The sequence below is a fragment of the Cavia porcellus genome, unplaced genomic scaffold (assembly GCF_034190915.1).
Source record: "Cavia porcellus strain 051 isolate PalLab524CR breed Dunkin Hartley unplaced genomic scaffold, mCavPor4.1 scaffold_6, whole genome shotgun sequence".
Taxonomy (NCBI): Eukaryota; Metazoa; Chordata; class Mammalia; order Rodentia; family Caviidae; genus Cavia; species Cavia porcellus.
The window spans coordinates 7012805-7035232 of record NW_026947489.1 but is presented as its reverse complement, the minus strand read 5'-3'; the positions used below and the strand labels follow the sequence as shown (position 1 = coordinate 7035232).

At 41.6% G+C, this 22428-nt stretch overlaps 1 protein-coding gene across 9 annotated transcripts in view; it reads right to left on the bottom strand.

The window, feature by feature from the left end:
* The window catches only part of Trpm1 (transient receptor potential cation channel subfamily M member 1), a 135870-nt gene that overhangs the window by 95941 nt on the left and 17501 nt on the right, over window positions 1-22428 (bottom strand). The window contains exon 1 of one of the 9 annotated variants that reach the window (XM_063249859.1): window positions 10233-10290. The exons of the other annotated variants lie outside the window; for them this stretch is intronic. The gene's annotated coding sequence lies outside the window, so the exon portion shown is untranslated. Of the gene's footprint in view, window positions 1-10232; window positions 10291-22428 lie in introns of those variants that run through there. 9 annotated transcript variants of the gene reach the window in all.

The following is a 22428-nucleotide window of genomic DNA, read 5'->3' as shown; positions in this document are numbered from 1 at the left end:
CCTGGCCATTGGTCTGCAGAGGAGGAGCTGGGCAGATTTGGGGTGCCTGCATCGGCCTCTCCATGTGTCTGGAGGACTGTGGATATCTCTGCAACCAGGGAGGGTCCACAGGTTCCTGAAGCACTGCGGCCTGTGGTGAGTACCCTAACCCGGCTGCGATTGAAGAACTGTGGAGCTTCCAAGGGGCAGGTGGGCGCACAGTGTCCCTGAGGCCCAGCTTGTCTGGAACTGCGGAGTTCTGAGCAGGCAGAGGAGGGCCACTGGTTCTGTAGGCCTAATGGCTTGGGGTAGCGCGGCGCCAGAGTCTCAGTAGCTCCAAACATAGAAGGGGATTTTCAACAGATCCTGAGGAAGCTTTCAAATAACACTTGAAACACAGAAATATAGGAAAATGACAAAACGAAAGACCAAATTACAACCTCAAACCTCCAGCCCATCTCAAGAAACCCTAGGAGTGATGTATATAGAAGAAAATATATCCCATCCACCTCATATATCGGACACAATAGCCACTGAAATTGACAAGCAACTCCAGGAAGCTTTAAAGAAATTCAAACTCGAAATAATCTCCCAGATAAAAGAAGAAATGATAAAAGAAATGAAAGAGATTCTAAATATATCTAAAGAAAACACAGATAAAAAATTGGAGGAACTAAACAAAAAGATAGAATCCCTAGACGAGCAATATAAGAAACAAACAGAATACATAATGCAGATGCACAGAGATATACAGGAAATAAAAAACTCCACTGAAAGTTGTAAAAACCGCCTTAATGAAAGTGAAGATAGAATTTCAGACCTTGAAGACAGGATTGCAGCTAGTGAACAGGAAAGGAAAGATCTTTTGAAAATAACAAGGAACCAGGAAACAACAATTCAACAACTGCAAGACGATGCAAAGAAGAATAACATAAGAATGATAGGGATTAATGAAAGAGAGGGAGACAACATGAAGGATGTCAGGAGGATATTTAGAGAAGTAATAGCTGAAAATTTCCCAAGCATGAGATCAGAAACTGACATCAGGATCAGTGAAGCATATAGAACTCCAAACAGTCATAACCAAAATAAAACTACACCCAGACATATAATAATCACCATCCCAGAAATCCAACACAAGAATAGATTATTAAAAGCTGTCAGAGAGAAAAGACAAATCACTTATAAAGGAAAACCTATCAGAATCACAGCAGACTTCTCAGCACACACGATAAAGTCAAGAAGAGCATGGAGTGAAGTATTCCAGATCCTAAAGCAAAATGATTTCCAACCAAGACTGATATATCCTGCAAAACTATCATTCAAAATAGATGGTGCAATACGATACTTCCATGACAAAGAACAGCTGAAGAACTTCATGAACACCAAACCAACCCTGCAAAAAATATTGAAAGAAAGTTTAGATACACAAAGGAAAAGAGCACTAAGCAAAGCAAATAATTAAACAGAACAGAAAGATTAAGATGCAACAGCAGAGAGATAACATTCCTACAATTAACCAGCATTTAACAGTAATAACCATTAATGTAAATGGTCTCAATGCACCAATCAAAAGAAACAGACTAGCAGAATGGATCAAGAAACAAAATCCAACCATATGCTGTTTACAGGAAACCCATCTAACCCAGAAAGATACTCACAGACTGAAAGTCAAAGGATGGAAAACAATTCTTCATGCAGCAGGAATCCAGAAAAAGGCAGGAGTAGCCATTCTGTTTGCAGACAACATGAACTTTAAACCAACAATGACCATAAAGGACAAAGAAGGTCACTACATACTCGTAAGGGGAAAACTCCAAGAGGAAGAGATAACTATCTTAAATATATACGCACCAAACTCCAGAGCACCCAGTTATATAAAACAATTATTAACAGAAATGAAAACTCAAATTATCAGTAACAAAATTGTAACAGGAGACCTTAATACACCACTGACACCAAGGGACAGATCAACCAGACAGAAAATGAGCAAAGAAATAACAGAACTGAATCACACCTGTGAACAAATGGGTTTGATAGACATATACAGAATGTTCCACCCAACAACATCAGAATACACATTCTTCTCAGCAGTACATGGATCATTTTCTAAAATAGACCATATATTAGCTCACAGAACATATTTAAGCAAATGCAAAAGAGTTGAAATCATCCCTTGCATATTATCGGATCATAGCGCTCTGAAATTAGAAATTAATGACAAAGGATACTGCAAAAATTCCGCAAAGACATGGAAACTAAATAACACACTCTTGAGTAATCAGTGGGTCACAGAAGAAATTAAAGAAGAAATTAAACAATACCTAAAAGAAAATGAAAATGCAGATACAACTTACCGGAATCTGTGGGATGCAATGAAAGCCGTTCTGAGAGGAAAATTTATTGCACTGAGTTCCCACATCAGGAAAACAGAATGAATACAAATAAATAACTTGATGCTACACCTCAAACAGCTAGAAAAAGAAGAGCAAGTCAAGCCCAAAGCCAAAAGAAGAGAGGAAATTATAAAAATCAGAGCAGAAATCAATGCAATAGAGACTAAGAAAACAATCCAAAGAATCAACAAATCAAAGAGTTGGTTCTTTGAAAGAATAAATAAAATCGATAAGCCCCTAGCCAACCTTATTAAAAAAAGGAAAGAAAAAGCTCAAATTCATGCAATAAGAAATGAAAAAGGAGAAATCACTACAGACCCAATAGAAATACAGAGGATCATCAACACCTATTTCGAAAACCTCTACTCTCAAAAGTTTGATAACACAGAAGAAATAGACAGATTCTTAGAAGCATATGAAGTACCAAAGCTAGATCAAGAGGATATAAAACTGTTGAATAACCCAATCTCTGCTAATGAAATTGAGAATGTAATTGGGTCCTTGCCCACCAAGAAGAGCCCAGGCCCAGATGGATTCACTGCAGAATTCTACAAGAAATATAAAGAAGACCTAATGCCGACACTCCTCAAACTATTCAATGAAATTGAAAGGGAAGCAATCCTTCCTAAGTCATTCCTGGAAGCAAATATTACTCTAGTACCAAAACCTGAGAAAGACCCAACTAAAAAAGAGAACTATAGACCGATCTCCCTAATGAACACAGATGCAAAAATCCTCAATAAAATATTGGCAAATAGGATCCAGCAAATCATCAAGAAGATTATACACCATGACCAAGTGGGATTCATCCCAGGAATGCAAGGATGGTTCAACATACGCAAATCAATAAATGTAATCCACCATATCAATAAAGCCAAAAATAAGAATCACATGATCATCTCTATAGATGCAGAAAAAGCCTTCGATAAGGTCCAACACTTATTCATGATAAGAACTTTACAGAAAATTGGAATAAATGGTCTTTACCTCAATATAATAAAGGCCATTTATGACAAACCAACAGCCAGCATCATACTAAATGGCCAAAAATTGAAAGCCTTTACTTTAAAATCGGGTACAAGACAAGGATGTCCTTTATCACCACTCCTATTTAATATAGTACTGGAAGTACTAGCCAGAGCAATTAGTCAAGAAAGAGAAATAAAAGGGGTAAAGATAGGAAAAGAAGAAGTTAAATTATCATTGTTTGCAGATGACATGATACTCTACATAGAAGACCCCCTAAACTCCATTGAAATACTCTTAGATACAATAAATAAATTCAGTAATGTGGCTGGATACAAAATCAATACTCAGAAATCAATAGCATTCCTATAGTGAAAGACTTATACAGTGAAAATTATAATACACTGAAAAAGGAAATTGAAGATGATCTCAGAAAATGGAAAGACATCCCTTGCTCATGGATAGGAAGAACAAACATTGTGAAAATGGCCATTCTCCCAAAACTGTTATACAGATTCAATGCAATCCCAATAGAAATACCATCAACATACCTTATAGATCTAGAGAAATCACTCCTAAATTTCATCTGGAACCAGAAGAGACCTAGAATCGCAAAGGCAATTCTAAGCAGCAAAGACAAAGCAGGAGGCATCACAATCCCTGACTTGAAGTTATACTACAAAGCAACAGTAGTAAAATCAACATGGTATTGGAATCAAAACAGAGCTGAAGATCAGTGGAATAGATTAGAAGATATGACCACAACTACGAACACACTCAACCACCTTATTTTTGATAAAGGAGCCAAGCAGGTTCACTGGAAGAATGACAGTCTCTTTAATAAATGGTGCTGGAAAAACTGGCTCTCCATTTGCCGAAAACTAAAGCTAGACCCATGTCTATCACCATGTACTAAATTAAAATCTAAATGGGTCAAAGATTTGAATATTAAAACAGAAACACTAAATCTATTGGAAGACAAAATAGGTAGAAACCTTGGAGACATAGGAGTAGGTAAAGAATTCATAAACAGGACTCAAACCGCATGGGAAATACTTCCCAGAATCAGTAACTGGGACCACTTCTTATTAAAAAGTTTCTGCATGTCAAAAGAAATCTCCAGCATAGTGAAAAGAAAACCCACAAACTGGGAAAAGATTTTAGTGAACTCTCTCTCAGACAAGGGCCTCTTGTCTAAAACATATAAAGAATTAAAGAAACTCAGACCTCCAAAATTCAAAGATCCAATCCAAAAATGGGCATCTGAGATGAATATGCAATTCTCAGATGAAGAAATGCAAATGGCAAATAAATACATGAAAAAATGCTCATCATCATTGGTCATTAGAGAAATGCAAATTAAAACCACACTGAGATACCATCTCACTCCTGAAAGAATGGCCAGGATCAAGAAAACCGACAACAAATGCTGGAGAGGCTGTGGGGAAAAAGGAACTCTCCTGCACTGCTGGTGGGACTGTAGACTGGTACAGCCTTTGTGGAGATCTGTCTGGAGAGTTCTCAAAAAGTTGGGAAATCCCATTTATTCCAGCTATTCCACTTCTAGGCATATTCCCAGAAGAACTGAAGGCATCATACCACAGTGATATATGTGCACCTATGTTTATAGCAGCACAATTTGTAATCGCCAGATCTTGGAAACAACCCAAGTGCCCATCAACTGAGGAATGGATAAAAAAGTTGTGGTATTTCTATACAATGGAGTATTATTCAGCTATAAAGAAGGATCACATTGAAATATTTATCAATAAATGGGCGCAGCTTGAGACCATACTCATTAGTGAAATAAATCAATCTCGCATGTGTGAATACCGAATAGTTTCCCTAATGTAAATAATGATTCAAATATATAAAAATATGTGGTAATCATGATTCCCCATTAGGTGGCCTTGAAGCCTTATAAAGTTTTCACTCATTAATTAGAAAGGCTTTATTCTGGGCTTCTTGATATGAAAATATTTGAAGCTAGAGTATATGAAGTTTTATCCAAATATTTCAAGGAAAAAGACACTATGGTAACTACTATTAAGTCAGATTATAAGGTGGTGAAGTACTAGGTTGTTGAAACAGTCATGCTGTGACCTCTATTGTTATATTGTTATGTCCTGTTTTATCTCAATCTCCCCCTTATTGTTTCAAAAAAATTATTTAGTCATTTCTTATGTTTGTCTTAATTAAAGAAAAAATTCAAAAAAATTAGGATATATAAATAGTAACTCTTTTCGATTTCCTATTAACTTGTTTTGAAGTCCTGTAGTACTCCCACGATCTTGTTTTGACTGATTAGACTCTGTCCCATTCTATATGATAGTATCAAGTTTGAAGACATAGGCAACTACTTTGAAGACAATAAGATTCACTAAGATACCCATTCTGGTTTGACTATTGTCTTCTTTGGAAGTCCTGTAATGTTTACAATGCCTAAGTTTTATTGGTCTTGTTCTCTACTGTTTTGTCCAACTTTATAATATCTAATAAGATAGACAATTCTTTTTAAGGAAACAAGGGACAACGTTGATAACCATTGTTGATAAACTTGTACTCTGTTCTACACCATGTGCTATGTCTATCCTTGGTATTGACTGACAGCTTTGTTTTGCCATATTTGACTGTATTCTTCCCCCCCCCAAAGAAAGTAATAAGCACTAAGGAGTAATAAAATCCAAGATGTGTAAATTCTGTTGTAAAAAAGAGAGGGGAAAAAAAAAAGAAAAAGAAAAAGAGCTCTAACGGATATAACAGCAAGTGTGTTTGGGGGTGTTAAATAGCTGACTTTATCAATGTTTTTGGAACATTGAACACAGCTGTTTGCAGTCTCCCTGTTTGAATGTCCACCTTGTGTTCTTTGATACTGTGATTTGAGGAACTATTTTCAAGAAGATAGTGTGTAATCTACTAGCAGGTGATTTCTTACTGTTATGTTTTTTTTGTTTTGTTTTGTTTTGTTTTGTTTTTGTAGTTCTGTATTGCGTGTACCCTTACGCCGCTTTGGTTTGTTTTGTGTTTTTCTCTTTTTCCTCTTAAATAAAAAAAAAAAAATAAAAAAAAAATTAAAATCAAGGGCTATAGCCGCAGCACCAGGTGCTGGGAAACTTTTGCTTCATTTTAATTTTATGGGACCACCGTCATATACACATATGGGGGCCGTTATTGACTGAAATGTCACTGTGTGGTGCATGACTGTATCTCTAAATGTTTTGCATTGCAATAAAATCTTTTGAAAGAATTAACAAAAGGAGAAAGAGAAGCAGAATCACATAACCTAGGATCAATGAATGCCCAGTTTTCCCGCTTATCACCTGCTCCTCCAGGGCTCTTGGGGACCCTGGGACGGAACCACAACAAGGATCCTGGGGCCCCTCAACAGTTCCCCTTCCAGGCTTGACTAGCGTCGTGCAGCTCGCTTGTTCAGCAGGGCATGGTACTTGGGAAGGAAGGCTTCTCTTTATGGCCTGCCCTGGTCCTCAGGGCTGGTTAGCTCAGTGCTGCCCAGGGTGTGTGTGTCGGGGGGATCAGAGGTCCAGAGCCAGCCTCCCGTACCCACCTGGCTCCCACAGGGGGCACCCTCTCCTTTCCAAGTGCTTTGTCCTTCAAGCGTCCCTCCAGATCCTGGTATCTGGGATCCGTCTCTAAGGGCACTGGACACAGGAAGTTGCCCCTCTATGTGCCCTGGCACTAGACCTTTGAAGCATTAGAGCTCTCCTCCTCTCTGATTCATCAACACTGTGGACTGGCTAAACTAATTGTGACATACAGAGTCTTCTACTACTAAAGAGACTAAAATAGAGCTATTGAATTCTGAAAAGAATAAACATGTCTATCATTAACTGAAAAAACAAGTTGTGTCGTAAGATCTTTCTGGCAGGATCCAGCTGTATAAGAACAATGTCCCTGATGCAGAAGGGAGTAGAGCTGCCCTGTCCAGCCTGGTGGGTCCTGGCTGCACGTGGCTGTTGATACCTGAAATGCTGTCCACCTTGAGATATCTGGGGAGTGAAAGTGGACAGCATACTGCCATTCACCAGTCTAAGTGAGAGCTCCTTAAAGACATTTAGCAGGATTTCAAAGACTCAGTGTTGTTTTTTTTTTTTTTTTTAAAGGGATATAAAATACCTCTTGGACTAGTTTTTGATATTCACTAGAGATTGATATAATACTTTGAATGAGTTGCATTCAATAAAATATAGAATGAAAGCAAATTTTACTATTTTACTTCCTAGAAGGTGAGTACTGGACAATTTCGAGCTGGGCTGGAGGTTTACATACTATGTCCGCTGGATGGTACTGGCCCACAGTGGTAGTCACCGCACCTCTAAGGCTGGTGAGTGGAGAGGGAGACTGTGGGTTAGGGAAGGGTGGGAGCAAAGCTTCTCCAGAGCTTCAGTCTGGCTCCACAGCTTTACATGTCCTGTATTACATCTGTAGTCACTAGCGACAATCCAGTGGTTATGATATGATCCCTCATCTGCGTGCTGGAGGAGTCTGCTAGTCCCAGCACAGCTTGTGACATGGAGAGAGGACATAAACATGGCCTTGACCTTTTGGTGTGTTAAGTATTGCCAGGCCCTGGGACAGATGAGCTGTGCTGAGTGTGGAGGAACGGGCAGGGTGTGCTGGAAGCCAGTAAGCCTGGGGGGCCGCACACAGCAGTGAGAGTGGCCTTGGGGGGAGAGGGACGTCTAGTGGCTGACACTGGTCCTTAGAGTCTTTTCCAGCATGGTGAATGCATTTTTTTCACCTGCATAGCAACTGAAGACAATTTTCTGGGATACCAAAAGGTACACTCTACAGGAGAACCTGTAAAACCTGCTTCTGGGTGAGGTGTGTCTGGGACAGGGGTCAGTCCATTTCCTGGGCCCCGTGGATACTATGGTGCATTCATCCAGCCCCGAGTCTAACATCAACACTAGAAAAAGGGGTGCAGCAGACAGTGTCGCCTGGTCAGTTCCCTGGGAAAAGCCCAGAAGCAACCTGTCTGACCACTACTGGCTTTTAATGGAAGTTTTCAGATATGAATTCTGTTTACCTCTAGGCTTTAGAAGGCACTGGGAATTGAAACCCATTCTCTTTGTTGAGTGCTTCCATTTTTTCAGGGGGAGAATTTACACACACACACACACACACACACACACACACACACACACACAGAGAGAGAGAGAGAGAGAGAGAGAGAGAGAGAGAATGTCTTGAAAACATTTTACAACCAAAGCACAAAAGAATTTTTAAAACATTGAATGCCTCAAGTAAGGGGACTTTAGATTACTCAAAAATCTCCTTTATTTTTACTCAGCTCACAATACTAAATAACTAGCAACTTCAGAAGATCTTGTGCCTTTTCACTTCTACTTATTAACTTTGCAAAGCAATTAAATGAGGTCACAAAGAGCCAAACCAAACCGAGATTCCAAACTCCTCCTAGAAAATAACCAAGCAAACATACAATTACAGCAAACACATTCAACATGAGTTTAAGTTTCCAGTGACATTTTCTGGGGCCTAAAATAAGCGGTGGAGAGTGGCCAGTTTATGCTACAAATATAATTGCAAGTGCCATGAATTAAAACTGCTGCTAGACAGTTCACAAAATTTGGTGACTGTTGCCAGAGACAGCCCTTCTCAGAATCAAACCCATATTGTCCAGGTCCTTTCTCCTTCCTTCCTAAATATTTAATTCAGACAGAGGGAATTTGTTTTGTGTTTCTTCTCCCCAGTTTCATTTTCAGTTATGTCCCTTGCGAGCCTGAGTACAATTCTGACAAATATTATCATTTTCCTTTATGTCCCCTACTGTGTAGCAACTTTTGCTAAGGTTTAAAAGGATGTTTTGGTTTAAAAATGTATGTGGTAAAAATTCTCTCATTATAGAAAATTATACAAGAAGAAAACAAAAGAAAATATACAAAAATAGACCTTTACTCACAAGGTCTCCACCCTAAAATAACAGCTGGTAACATTTCCACGTATTCCTAAGGTTTTGCCTGTGAATAAATTAGACATGTGCACGTACGTGAAACGGCACAGAATAGGATCATTCTGTACTTCATCGTGATACTTTTTCGTCTGTCATTTAAAATATGATTCATTATGTTGTTTCATCTTGCGGACAGATCATGATTTATGAGCCCATCCTGCAGTGTTGGACAGATGAGTGGTTCACTGTGTTGCTCCGTAGTAAACAATGCTATGTAATTTTTGGCCTTCAGGATTATTTTCTTAGATATATAATTGCTGGTCTTTAGCACAAGTTGCTGAACTGCCTGCCAGAAACCATTCCACATTCTCACTGGCAGAAAGAGGGGATAGTAATCTCCTTTAAAGTCCAGAGCAATATATCCATCCAACCCTTCCTCTAAGGCTTTAATAATTAAAACGTCTGATGACACAGGCCTGCAGGTACCAACTCCCAGCCCACACACTTCAGGGTTTAAGGGATTTCTGTGAGAGGCAGGTTTCCCTGGAGAAAGGATAGAGGGAGATGCTAAAAAATGATAGACAAGGAGACTGAGCCCCACACCAGGGATGTCTAAGCAATCTCAGGGACCTGTATTTAGAAACTGCTCCTCAAGTAAGCTCAGAGCATTTGCACTGTTCAGCGACTGCTAGCACAGGGTTTGTCCCCTTGAGCCAATTAATCTGGCAGACCGGTTCTGCTGACAACTTCTTGGAACCCAGGTTGAACACAGATCCAACAGCCATTCCCATGAGGCTCTGCACAGCCAGCCTTTGCAGGACAGGACAGGAGGCCCCAAGAAGCATGCCCTCCACCTGAGCTGTGACCGCCTGCACGGTCCCACACCTGAGCTTTTGAGAACCGGAGCCTGTGAGTGCCTCAGTTTACCCACACCTCAGCTTGCCGTCAACCCGACTTACTTGCCATTGCAGCGGAGTTGGAAGGGTGCAGCCTGGGCTCCTTCAGCCTCCTCCTCGAGCTGAGGCAGGAAGCTGAGTGGGGGGGGGGGGGTCTTCCCTTTAAGAGGAGCGATCCACATGAGGAGCATGTGAGCACCGAGCCCAGGTCCTCATGATCCCTGTGAGGCAATGGCCCCATGACCTGGCTCCCAGGCCAGAAAAGGAAACTGGGGCCCCAAGCTCCCAGGCCACCCAGTGTGGGATCCCACAAATGCAGTCTTGGGACCTGACAGAGATGGCAGCGGAACACTCCCTTTGAAGTGGCTCCTCCACTGCCCCTGCACCCAGCCAGGCCCGCCCCTGCTAGAAATGTCAGCCTGGTCTACATAATTGAGACAATTGGACATAATCGTCCTTTCAGGAGCCCCACATCAGGCGGCCAGTGCCTGTGCCCTGGTGAGCTGGGAAAGAGGCACATGGTACTAATTATTGCTAATCCTTTTTAAGTCATCTGAGGTTGGGCCAGAGGTCGAGGTGAACCCAGCTGCAAATGCAGCATGAGTCCCGCATGACTCTCAGCCCCACATGGGAGTTTCCAGTCCTCTCCCTCTCCGCAACAGCCTGACAGGTACCCACAGTCCCCCCATAACTGCCACGGTGGCACCGTTTTTGGATTTGCTGTGTGAATCTGCAAGCTTATGTCAGGTTTCAATGAGCCTTTTCAGGTTCACTGCATGAAAAACACCTGAGTCCTAGAAGAATCTCTGCAATGGCCCTGTCTTCCCTGGCCATCGTGAGTGCCCGGAACCCCTCTCGCCTCACAGGGGAGCCAGTAGCAATGTGGACAGCTGGGGCTTGGGGGCAGTTACAGATGTTCACGTTGTCCGGTTGAAGATGATGAGCTGATGAGTGGCAGATTGCCCAGAAAGCACGTGACGGGGAGCAGGACTGGCTCAGGCTGGTGTTTTGCCCCCACCTCCCTCAAGGGAGCATAGTCAGAGCCCAGAGCCACTTTCCCAGCCTTTGAATTACAGGAGGTCCTACCTGAGCCTGGCAGGTGCTTGGGGGCTCAGGAAGTCTCTGAACTCAGAGGATGCAGCATTGTGTACATGACCTAGCCGTTTACTAGGGAGGGAAACTGGTCCTTCCCTTCTATCAACTTCTCCCAGGTCTGGGGCCACCAAAGGGTGACAAATTTGTCTGAAGAATGTGGGTGCAGAAGCGGGTGGGGAGCTAAGTTGGGCTCCCAACATGTCGCTCTGGGTTGTACCTGTTGGTGGGAGACATGGCGGGGGTGGCAGTGCTGGCACAGCAGTGGCCCTGGCCCAGCTCCTGGCTCCCCTTTCTTGGCAGCTGGTGTTCGGCTCTGGAGGCCTGAGGGAGCCCCAGCTTGCACAGGAGTCCTTCCAGGGGCAGAGGATGGTCAGACAGCCCTCCTTCTGACAGCACCTGGACACAGCGTCCTCCTGGGGCATCAAAAACCATCCTGGGAATAGCCAGGACATAAAGCCAGGTGGCTTCCCTGTCCTGGCTGAGACACACAGGAGCTTCATGGTACAGTCTGGTTCTGGAAGATTCCAAGGCCCAGCCCATGACACTGTTAGGAGGTGGTGGAACTTCAGGAAGGGGGACCTAGTGGGAGGAAGTGAGACCCTGGAGATGTGCCCGGAAGGGGATATCGGTACCTCCACCCTTCCTCCTCCTCCTCTCTTTGCTTCTCTGCCACTAGGGGAGCAGTTTTTAACGGGCTGCCTAACGTGTTTGTAATGTGCTGCCTCACTGCAGGCCTAAAAATCAATGGGCCAACTGACCATGGACTGAAACCACGGGCCAAATCTAACCTTTCCTCCTAATAAGTTGATTAATGCAAGTATTCTGTCTCAATAATAGAGGCTGATCAACACAGCAATCAGGCCCAGTGACCAGTCCTGTCTGTGGTACCCTCTCACCTCGCTAGTCAGTGGCCTTTCTAAGCAAACCGGTTCCTTCTCAGGGCCCTCTGGTATGAGAAGAGGAGCCCTGACCTTCCCAAATGGAACAGCTGCTCCCCGTGTCCAGCTCTGTGAAGCTTTAAAGTGAGATCTGTGATACCCCACACTGTGGCCACCAGCCCCGAGTGACTACTGAGCACTTGCATGGCAGCATCTGACCTGCTGCATGTTCTGAGCAGAAAATAAATGCAGGATTTCCAAGACTTGGGATGATAAGTTCACATTTACATTGCTTAGTGAAGTAGCTTGGGTACGTCCAGGTAGATGAAATGTTATTAATTTTTTTCAGCTGCTCCTATTTACTGGGACCTCACTACTAGAAAAATTTAAATGACCTCTGAGCTGTGGTGGACACAACTGTGGCTGGGTTCCTAGTGGGTGGTGCTGATCCGGAGCAGTGAGCTGCAGTGGGTGTGGAATGGAATGCCCCCTGCCCAGAGGCCTCCTGCTCACGAGTGTCACCGGGATGTCCTGGAGCATGGGAACAATGCGTGAGAGCTACGGAGGGTCCTCATGTGTCCAGTGGACCACCTGCACAAGAAACAGCCGCAGTAACCCTCACTGCAAAGGCACCGACGGTGTGGGGTGCCTGGCTTCCCTGCTCCCTGAGGGTTAATCTCACTGATCCCACTGAACCTTGGGGATGGGGTCTCCCTGTCGTGAACAAAGGACACACAAGTGGCAAAAGGTACTGGGATGGTCACCTGTGTGCTCATCTGTGGGGCCTCTGTGGCCCCGGAGGTGATGATGGGAGCCAGGCCACAAGAAGACTCAGGTAAAAGCCTTGGGGTGTTGGTTCAGGCTGCCTTTGAAGGGGCACTAGGCTCAGGCTGTCCAGGTCCTTGTGCTCCCTAATTTTCTGCATTGCCTGCCCACTAATTCGATCTGAAGCCTGTTCTGATTTAATGTGGACTTTTGTCACAACATTGTCACATTTTGCAGTGTCCTTTCAGGGGGAGATGTGCCACATCTGGTTGTGTCTCTTTGGTGACATCTACCACCTCCCATGATGATTGTCTACAGCCACAATAAGGATCTGGAAAGTGGCGACTTGCTAACTTGATGGGCTCTTTTTTTTTTTAAGGGAATTTATCTTGAAAGAGAAAGTTGCTTTGGTCACCTTGAGGTTCAGTTTGCATAGAAAAATCAGGGAAATGGTTTTCATATTACTTTTCGGAGTCATGAGATGGTACCTTTACGTCACCGCAAAGTGACTGACGTGTTTCCTTTTTCAGAGCGCATAAACTCATGGGTCTGGGCATTTCAGGCCACAGCGGTTATTTCCTGGCTATTGCCGGAATTGTCTTAATTTCACGTAGTCCTCCGTCCTCACCCCAGCCAGGGCCTGGGAGTTTCCTGCCACCTGAATGAAAGGGTGACTCAGACCTGAACTTACTCATTTCTCCCCAGAGCCGGGATTTGCTTTGTGGGAAATGATACTTAGAAACCGAGGCCTCCTTCTAAACTGAGGTTTTCTCAGGCCTTAGACTGACAGCGAATAGTGGGCTGGATGACACGTTTGTACACACATGCATGTGTGCACATGCACGCGTGTGTGTATTTTTAAAGAAAATGCTTCCTGAGTTCATACTAACGATTTCTACTCACACTTGAAAAATGAGGCTTTAACTTTTTAATGTTATATTCATGTCTTTTTGCTAATACTGAAAGTCTTATTCCTAATGATATTAACATAATTCCTCTTTTGCTTTACCGTGAGTGTGGCTTAGAGAAACAATATCAGTATTTCTGCTAACAGGAAAACGAAAGCAGTTTAAAACATTATTCTGTTGTTATTTCTACTTTAGGAAAAGCTTGTTAGGGCTTTTAAATCCCTTACCATAGTTCTACTTTGATTATTCTGCAAACGTGACACCCTAGTTTTACTTAAACAATTTGCTTTTGGATTTTTAGGAATTAACTTTTAAATTTCATTTTGTTAATGATAAGAAACATTTACATTATTGCAGTGTCAAGCCTGCAAACAAGATTTATTTCATGGGATCTGGTTTCTATATTTAACCTCTTCCTACTTCTTCCCCCACCACCAGCAAACATAAGAAAATTGTTTTCATTTTTTAAAAAAAATGTTCTATGCACACATTTATTTGTCTCCCTCCTCCTCCTCCTCACATGAATTCTAAGCATTGTTTGCACTTCACTACTCCACTGGTCTTGGGGGTTGCATAGCTCCCCCCACTTTTTCTTTCTACAGTTGTGCAGGCCCAGGGCTTGGGTGAATGCAGGCGGTTGGTCCAGCCAGTTTCCTAATAAAGACCTCCCCACCCCAGCAGTGCTCAGTATTTACAAACCACAGAGCAACACAAAGCCTCGCCCTATCTCCTTTTGTGTCTGCCAGTCATCTGTAGGTTAGATTTTGGAAAGTGAGATTGGTGGGATTAAGTGTAAACAGACATGTAATTTGCTAACACTGCAAAATGTAGCAAAGATTCTATCATTCTGCATTTCCACCGGCCTTTGACGAGAATTATTTGCGTCCTGCCTCATCAACAGAGAGTATAGCTTAAGATTTTCAATTTTTGCTAATCTCTTTGAAACTGGTACGTCCGTATGGTTTTGGTGTGTGGTTTTGTCTTCTTGTGATGCACTTGTCTGGTATCAGTCTAATACTGTCTCAAAATGAAGTGGGAAAGGTTATTTTATGAATATTTTATGCTTATTTATATTTAGCTTATTTTATGAATGTTTCTAAATTACCATTTCAATGTCTTCGCTGTTGATAAGCCTGGCTGAATTTTTCTGTTTTTTTCTTGAAGCAATTTCAATAACTTGTCTCTTTCTAGAACTTTGCCCATGCCATTTTGGTTTTGAATTTGTTGGTGTTCAGTTGTTCATGCTATTCTGTTATATGATCCTTTTTACTTATAGAAGGTTGGTAGTGATGTTCTCTCTTTCAGCCCTGATTTTAATAGTTTTTTTTCTTGGTCAGTCTAGCTAAAGATTTATCTTTTTTTCCTCCTGATGCTGAGGGTTGAACCCAGGGCCTCGGCATTGAGCTAAGGTTTGTCAATTTGTTGACCTTTCCAGAGAATGAACTTGTGATTTTGTCTATTGTTTTGTGTTCTCTATTTTATTTGTTTGTACTCTGGTCTTAAAGCTGTCTTTCTGCTGGGTCCGGGTTTAATTTTCTCTTCTTATTCTAGTTTCATAATATTGAAAATTGGGTTATTGAGTTGAAATCTTCTATTTTTAAGACAGACATTCACAGTTGTAAATTTCATCAGAGCACTGCTGTCACTGTACCCCATAAGTTTTTTCCCTGTAAGTTTTGATAGGCTTATTTTGTTGTTCTTAAAGTATATTGGGATTTTTATTGTTACTTCTTTAACCCACTAGTTACTAGTATTATGTCATTTAAGTGACCATATTTGCAAATTTCTGTTTTTATTATTGATTTCTAATTTGACTCCACTGTGGAGTGGAGAATGTATTTTGGAAAATATATTTTGTATAATTTCAGTTTATTTACATTTACTGAGGCTTGTTCTATGGCCTAGCAAATGGTTTTTCCTGGAGAATGTTCCATGTGCACCTGCATACCCTGTTTTCTTTGGGTGAAAGGTTTCATTAGATGTCTGTTAGGGTAATCTAGTTTTAGTTTGCACTTGGGTTACTGTGAGTGAATTGTGCAAATTTTCATGTAGGTATATAACACTGGGTCCAGTGAACCCATCTCTTTCTTTTTGACTATAAATTTGTACTTTAATGCAATAGCAGCCCGCTATGCACCTCATGCCTGTCCCTGAGGGATACAGGGCGTGATCTATGAGTTTACCCACTTGATATGATGAACAGCAAGGTGTGTACATGTATGCAAAAGTGGCAAAATAGTGCTTTTCCCCACCTTATACTTCATCTAACTGGTATTTACATATGTTTACCCAAGTGTTACAGAGGGTCCAATAGACCCACACCACCCCAGGATTTATTTTTTAAAAGTTTTCTTTTGATTTTTCTGGTAGAAGTAGCCCAGTTCAGTACAATGGCACATGAAAACCCAGATTTACAAGTTTTAGAGGAGGTAAAAAAATGAATCATCAGATTACTCATGCATGGATGATAAAAATGACCCATCATGGTAAAATGCATGCTTTTATAGCAAAAGAGTGGTGTGGGCAGATGAGGAGGAGGATGGCAGTGATGAAAAGAGCTGGATGGTCATGTGAGCCAAAATTTCTGGGACAGTGAAATGGAGCAAGAATCAACTGACACAGACACAGAGAATGCAGAACTGCTTGACTCAGCTGATGAAGAAAACAGTAATGTGAGTACACATCTGACTACTCAAAATGTTGCAAAATGGCCACACAACAGAACAGAATGATCCAATGTTAGAATTAGGTCCAAAACCATAGTGAGGGTCTTTGCAGGAGTGAAAGTTATTGTACAGAATGTCAGCACTGTCAATAGGGGTTGGAAATTATAACAAAAAAGATGCTACAAGATACTGTGAAATACACAAAGACTGAAATGCAAGTAAAATGTTCTGTATGCTCCAAAGCTGTATTAAAAAATGTGCTTACTAGCTGAACTGAAAGCGTTCATAGATCTACTGTACTGAGCAGGGATTTCTCATGGTGACTGCAGGAATGCAAAGGATGTATGGAAAAGCAATGGATCATCATATGACATAAGAACTTATGCTCGTAGAGATGAAAAGACTTACTATGCCTCTGATTTAGACATCTACCCTGGAACTCAGCTCTCAGGTCCTTATTCACATTCTACAACAAAACCACAGGTGGAGTAGATGTTATTGATGAATTATACAGCAACTATGAGGTCACTTGAAACACAAAGCATTGGCCAATGGTTGTGTTTCATTCGATCCTAAACATATGCGGTATAAATAGTTTGATAATTTACAAAGAAAATAACAAGTGCAAAATATCATGGAGAAATTTCCTTAAAGGATTAGGATTGGTCCTCTTAACAGATCATTTATAACAGAGAAAACCCAAAATGCTTCTGCAGGGAACTATGCAAAAAAACTGAAGCACACTGGTGAGCTGACAGGTGAACAGCCAGATGCAGCATCATGAAGACCTACTAGGACAACAGGAAAAAGAAAACACATCAACGGTGCTGTATAAGAAAGTATAGGAAGGCAGGGCATGGTGGCACACTCCTGTAATCCCAGCACTCAGGAGGCTGAGGCAGGAGGATTCCTGCAAGTTTGAGGCCAGCCTGCACTGCAAAATGAATTCAAGGTCAGCCTGAACTGCATGCAAGGTCAGCCTGGAAACCCTGTCTCAAAAAGACAAAACAAACCACCACCACCAACAACAACAACAACAAAACAGTATAGGAAACAAAACATGTGCTATCAGCGTAAGCGATACTTGTGCATGGAACATGCAGTTGTCATGTGTGAGGACTGCTGGGGACAACTGCAGCAGTGTATTTTTGTGGTAGAGTTCTACTGGTATTTTCATTGTAGTTCATATAGGAATTTATTTTTGATGTTATCTTTTGGGTTTTGTAAGCAAGTACACAGCTGATGTGAAAATGTTGATATCTATTCTAAATGCAAAATATACATTAAGAATTCAATGCTTTATTTTATTGATATTTTATGTTCCTGTTAACTATACACTGTATAATATAATCAGAACCGCCAGACAGAACAAGACCACTAAGATATCAAGTATTCTATAAAAAGACCAGGAAAGCAAAACACATGTGCTGTCTGTGTAAGGGATGTGTGTATACGGACACATGTGCAGACTGCATTAGGTGTGATAATTGAAGAAAAGAGTATTTTTTGGTCAAGTGCCATTGCTATATTCATTGTAATTGACATAATAATTTATTTTCATTTGTACACCAAAAAGCAGTCCATTTTGAAAATTTTGATGCTTTTTACAAACAATGAATATTAAAATTTTTGTGATATCTTTTCCTGTTAAGTTCTTATTGTTTAATACAGTAAAACACACAAAATTAAAGTTAATAATTTCTCAATAGAAATATTCTAAAGAAGAAATGTGGTCTGACAGACTCACCTTTCTGTGCCTTTATGGCCAAATTAATGTTATGATTCTAGGACCACTGGAATTTCTGTTTCTGTGGAATTTTTCACATCTCTTGCTCATTTATCTAAAGGGAGTTTTCCTGCCCAAATACCCATCAACCTATGAAGGAGTTGTGGGTTTTTTTAAAATACAAAGAGTATTACTCTGCAATAAAGAAGGATAATCTTGAGACTTCAGGGTAAATGGATGCACCTTGAGAACATATTCTTTTTTTATTTTGAAGATAATAAAACTAAATGAGACAAAACAAAATGGAGTCAGTCAAAGCAAAAGGATGGACATGGTATGTGAATTAAAAACAAAACACAAGGTGATCAATAATGGTCACCATGATGCCTCTTGTTATCTTCAAAAGAATTGCCCATATCATCAGGCATAATAAAACTGAACAAAACAGTACAGAAAAAAAACAATAAAAACAAAACATTGGAGACACAATAGGGCTTCAAAAGAAGATAATAGTCAAACCAGAATGGATGTCATAGTGAATCTTACTGTCTTCAGAGTAGTTGCCTATACCCTTAGACTTGCTACTATCAAACAAAACAGATTAAAGTAAAATCAGTCAAGACAAGACAGTGAAAGCAATACAGGGGTTCAAATTAAGTTAATTGGAAATTAAAAATGGTTACTGTAGTATATCCTGCTATCTTTGGAATAGCTGTCCATGCCATCAAATCTAATACAAGAAGACAAACTGGAACAGAATATAACCAGAACAATGAAAACACTATGGGTTTCAAATCATGACAACAGATCAACAATGTCCTCTGCCTTCCCTTTTTAGATAATTCCTCCCTTTTCACTTTCTCAGGGTGCATTGTACATTTTGTATCCCACTAAGTCCTTTAGTTTTTAAATTAGGAGACAACCTGCTATTTACCTAAGTGATTCTGAACCTTTTTACCCCTGAGCTCCATTTACAGAGCCTCAAGGTTTTCTTTCTTTATAGCTGGGTAGTTTCCATTGTATAAAAAGTGTTATGGCTTTCTAGCCAATCTGCAGCTGATGGGCAAGCTACTCCCACTTTTATGTGGTTCCCCGTCACACAGAGCATTGTTTTCTTGTCTTTGACTTTCAGTCTATAAACTCTCTTTTGAGTTAAATGTATTTCTTATATAAAGCATATTGATGGACCCTATCTCCTGATCCACTCTGCCTGTGTTTCTTTTTATTGGTGAATTGAGGCCATCTATATTAGTGATTATGGCCAACCTTCTCTGCCTCATCTCTGCCATCCTATTTTTCTGCCATTGGTTGTCTACTTTTCCCCTTTATTCCATTGTGTGCCCCATTCAGTGAGCCCCCTCTCCTGCTGTTCCTGAAACCATGGTCTTTGTCTGTCTGTCTGTCTCTCTCCCTCTCTCGTTCTCTCATTTAGTATGTTTTGTAGAGTTGGTTTGGTGGTCATGAACTCTCCCAGTTCCTCTTTGTCATGGAAGCATCTTGTTTCTCCATTAATTTTGAGAGACAGTTTTGCAAGGTACATCAATCTGAGTTGGAGATTATTTTCTTTCAGGACTTGGAATACTTCACTCCAAGCTCTTCTTGATTTCATGATTTGTGTCAAGAAGTCTGTTGTGATTCTGATGAGTTTTCCTTTATAGGTGATTTGTTTCTTTTCTCTGACAGCTTTTAATATTCTGCTCTTATGTTAAATTTCTGGGATCTTGACTATCATATGTCTGGGCGTAGATAGATCTATTTTGGTTATAGCTGGCTGGAGTTCTGTATGCCTTATTTATCTGAAAGTCATTTCCTTTTCCTGTGTTTAGTAAGTTTTCTTTAATTATTTCTGTAAATAGCCTTTGTATTTCATTTGTGTTACCCCTGCTTCTTCACTCACATGTTTAATTCTTAAGTTACAGACCCTCTTGTCATCTTCTAGCCTTTGTATCATTACTTCCTGGCTCCTTATTATTTTTAAGAGATCTTTCCTTTCGTGATCCCAAGTGGCAAACCTGTCGTCAAGTTTTGAAAGTCTGTCTTTAGTTTCTTTCAAGCAGTTTTGCCAGCTTTCAATGGAGTTTTTAATTTCCTGGTAATCTCTTTGAATTTGTTTTATGTATTCTAATTTTTTTTTTATCTTCTTCATTGAAGGTTTCCCTCTTTTTTCTGTGTTCCTCTATTCTTTCATCTGTATCTTCTTTAGAGGTGTTTAGCAATTCTTTTATTATGTTTCTTACGTCTTCCTTTACTTATAATAGTGTTTCTGTTTTAAGTTCTTTTATAGCTTCATGGAGTTGTTTCTTTATGTCAGTTACTTCAGGAACTGCAGGTGTGCCACTCCCGATCTCTCCGTGTTTACCTCTCCTGGAACAGTACTGCTTGGGTTGGAGGCCCGAGACTGCCTTTTGCTTCTTCCTCTTGTCATGCTCCTGGTTTCTTCCAGACAGGAGGGTAGTGGGGTCCCTGGCACTTCCTGGATTGGTTATAATTACTCTGGACTGTGCTGGCTAGGGATTTCTGCTGTTTGCTGCTTTCCCCATTCTTCTGGTGACTACTGGAGTGTAAGCAGGGGTGGGGTGGGGGGTAGACTGGTGTCTCCCTCAGAGCTGGTCAACCACAGGGAGTCTTCACCGAGCTAGTGTGTTGGGCAGGCAGGATTGGATTGGGATAGCCTTAAGGAAACCTTGGTGTTGGCTATTGGACTGCGCACAGGGGCGGGACTCAATCTAAACAACTTTCACCAGTCTGCTCTGTGCTAGGAGTGGCTGAATGAAGCCGGCTGCAGCTCTGGTTCCTGGCCTATCCTGCCCAACTCCAAAATGCTGCCGGCCAATCACCCACTCCCATGGGAGGACTGAGTCCCACACTCATTGCCAGCCAGTGCAGTTCTCTGGTCTGCTGCTACCTTCCGCCACCGCATCTCCCTGCTGAGGCCTTTGGGCTTGCCAGCCACCAGCTTACGGTGACTGTGCATCTCTGGATTCTAGTGGTGCTTCTCGCTCCAGTGAAAACGCTTTCAGCTACCGCCTTCTGTTTAGGTTTTTCTTTCCTTTCTTTTTTTAAAATTTTCTCTGTGGGCTTCAATTCTCACTTTAGCTTCTTCCTGGGTCGAGCTGACCCACTTCTTTCCTTCTTGTCTTGTCCAGATTGCTGTATTCCAGCATCTGGGCTGTTTCTCTCAGAGAGGCTGTTTACTCTGCTGCTTACTGTTCCACCATCTCACAAGTCTTCGAGAGCATGTTCTTAAGTGAAATAAATTGGGCACACATGTACATACTGCAGTGTTTCTCTGGTGTGAGAAACCAAAAGTGTAAATAAGGACCAAAATGTGTAACAGGAATTATGAGTTAGGAAGAAAATGTTCCAGTGGGAACACAGAGAAGGGGGAGGAGAAAAGAAGGAAGGAAGGGGAAAGAATGAGAAAAGACGGAAAAATGGAAGCTAAGCTGTCTTGTAAACAGGGAGGGCAAGAGTGGCTGAAGGGAGGGTAGTGGAATGAGGGAAAAATCAAGTCATGTCATTTACATGTACTGCAACAAATTCCCTACGATGAACACGATCATTATGTAGACCTAAAATGTGTCAGCAGGGAGTTTCCCTTGATGTTAGAAGCTCATTCATACATGTTAAAGGAACTGTAATAAACTGGCAAACATTCCCCCTCGTGTGTTGTCCATCTTTTTGACTTTACTTGGTTGCCCTCACTTGTTGCTTCGTGGCCACCCGCATCTCCTCAGGTCATCCATGACATCACCTCTCTCCTCGGGCCGCTGCTGGTGCTGTAGGAGGCAGGAACAGCTTCCAGAAAGCTCATGGGCTGGTGGGGAGATGGTGCCGGTGCAGACACAAACACATTTGGACGACAGCTGTCCCCGAGTGTCAGTGCAGGGTTGGGTCCAGGATGAAAGCTCAAGTCCCTCATGCAAAATGGTATGAGATTGGGCCAGAGCCTGTCCACAGCTTCCCACGCAGTTTGAATCACCGCTCGGTCACGTGGATTCCCTGATGCAATGCAAATGGTTGCTATACTGTATTGTTTAGGAGGTAATGATGAGAAAAACAGTCTTCACATGCTCAGTATAGACGAGTTTTTAAAAGCTAGCTTTGAACAGAGGTTGGTTGATCTGCAGATGCAGAACTTGTGGATATGGAGAGCCAAAGCTACAACACTGACACAAGGAAGCCCTCTAGTCACACCAGGCGGGAAAGGATAAAGGGAGA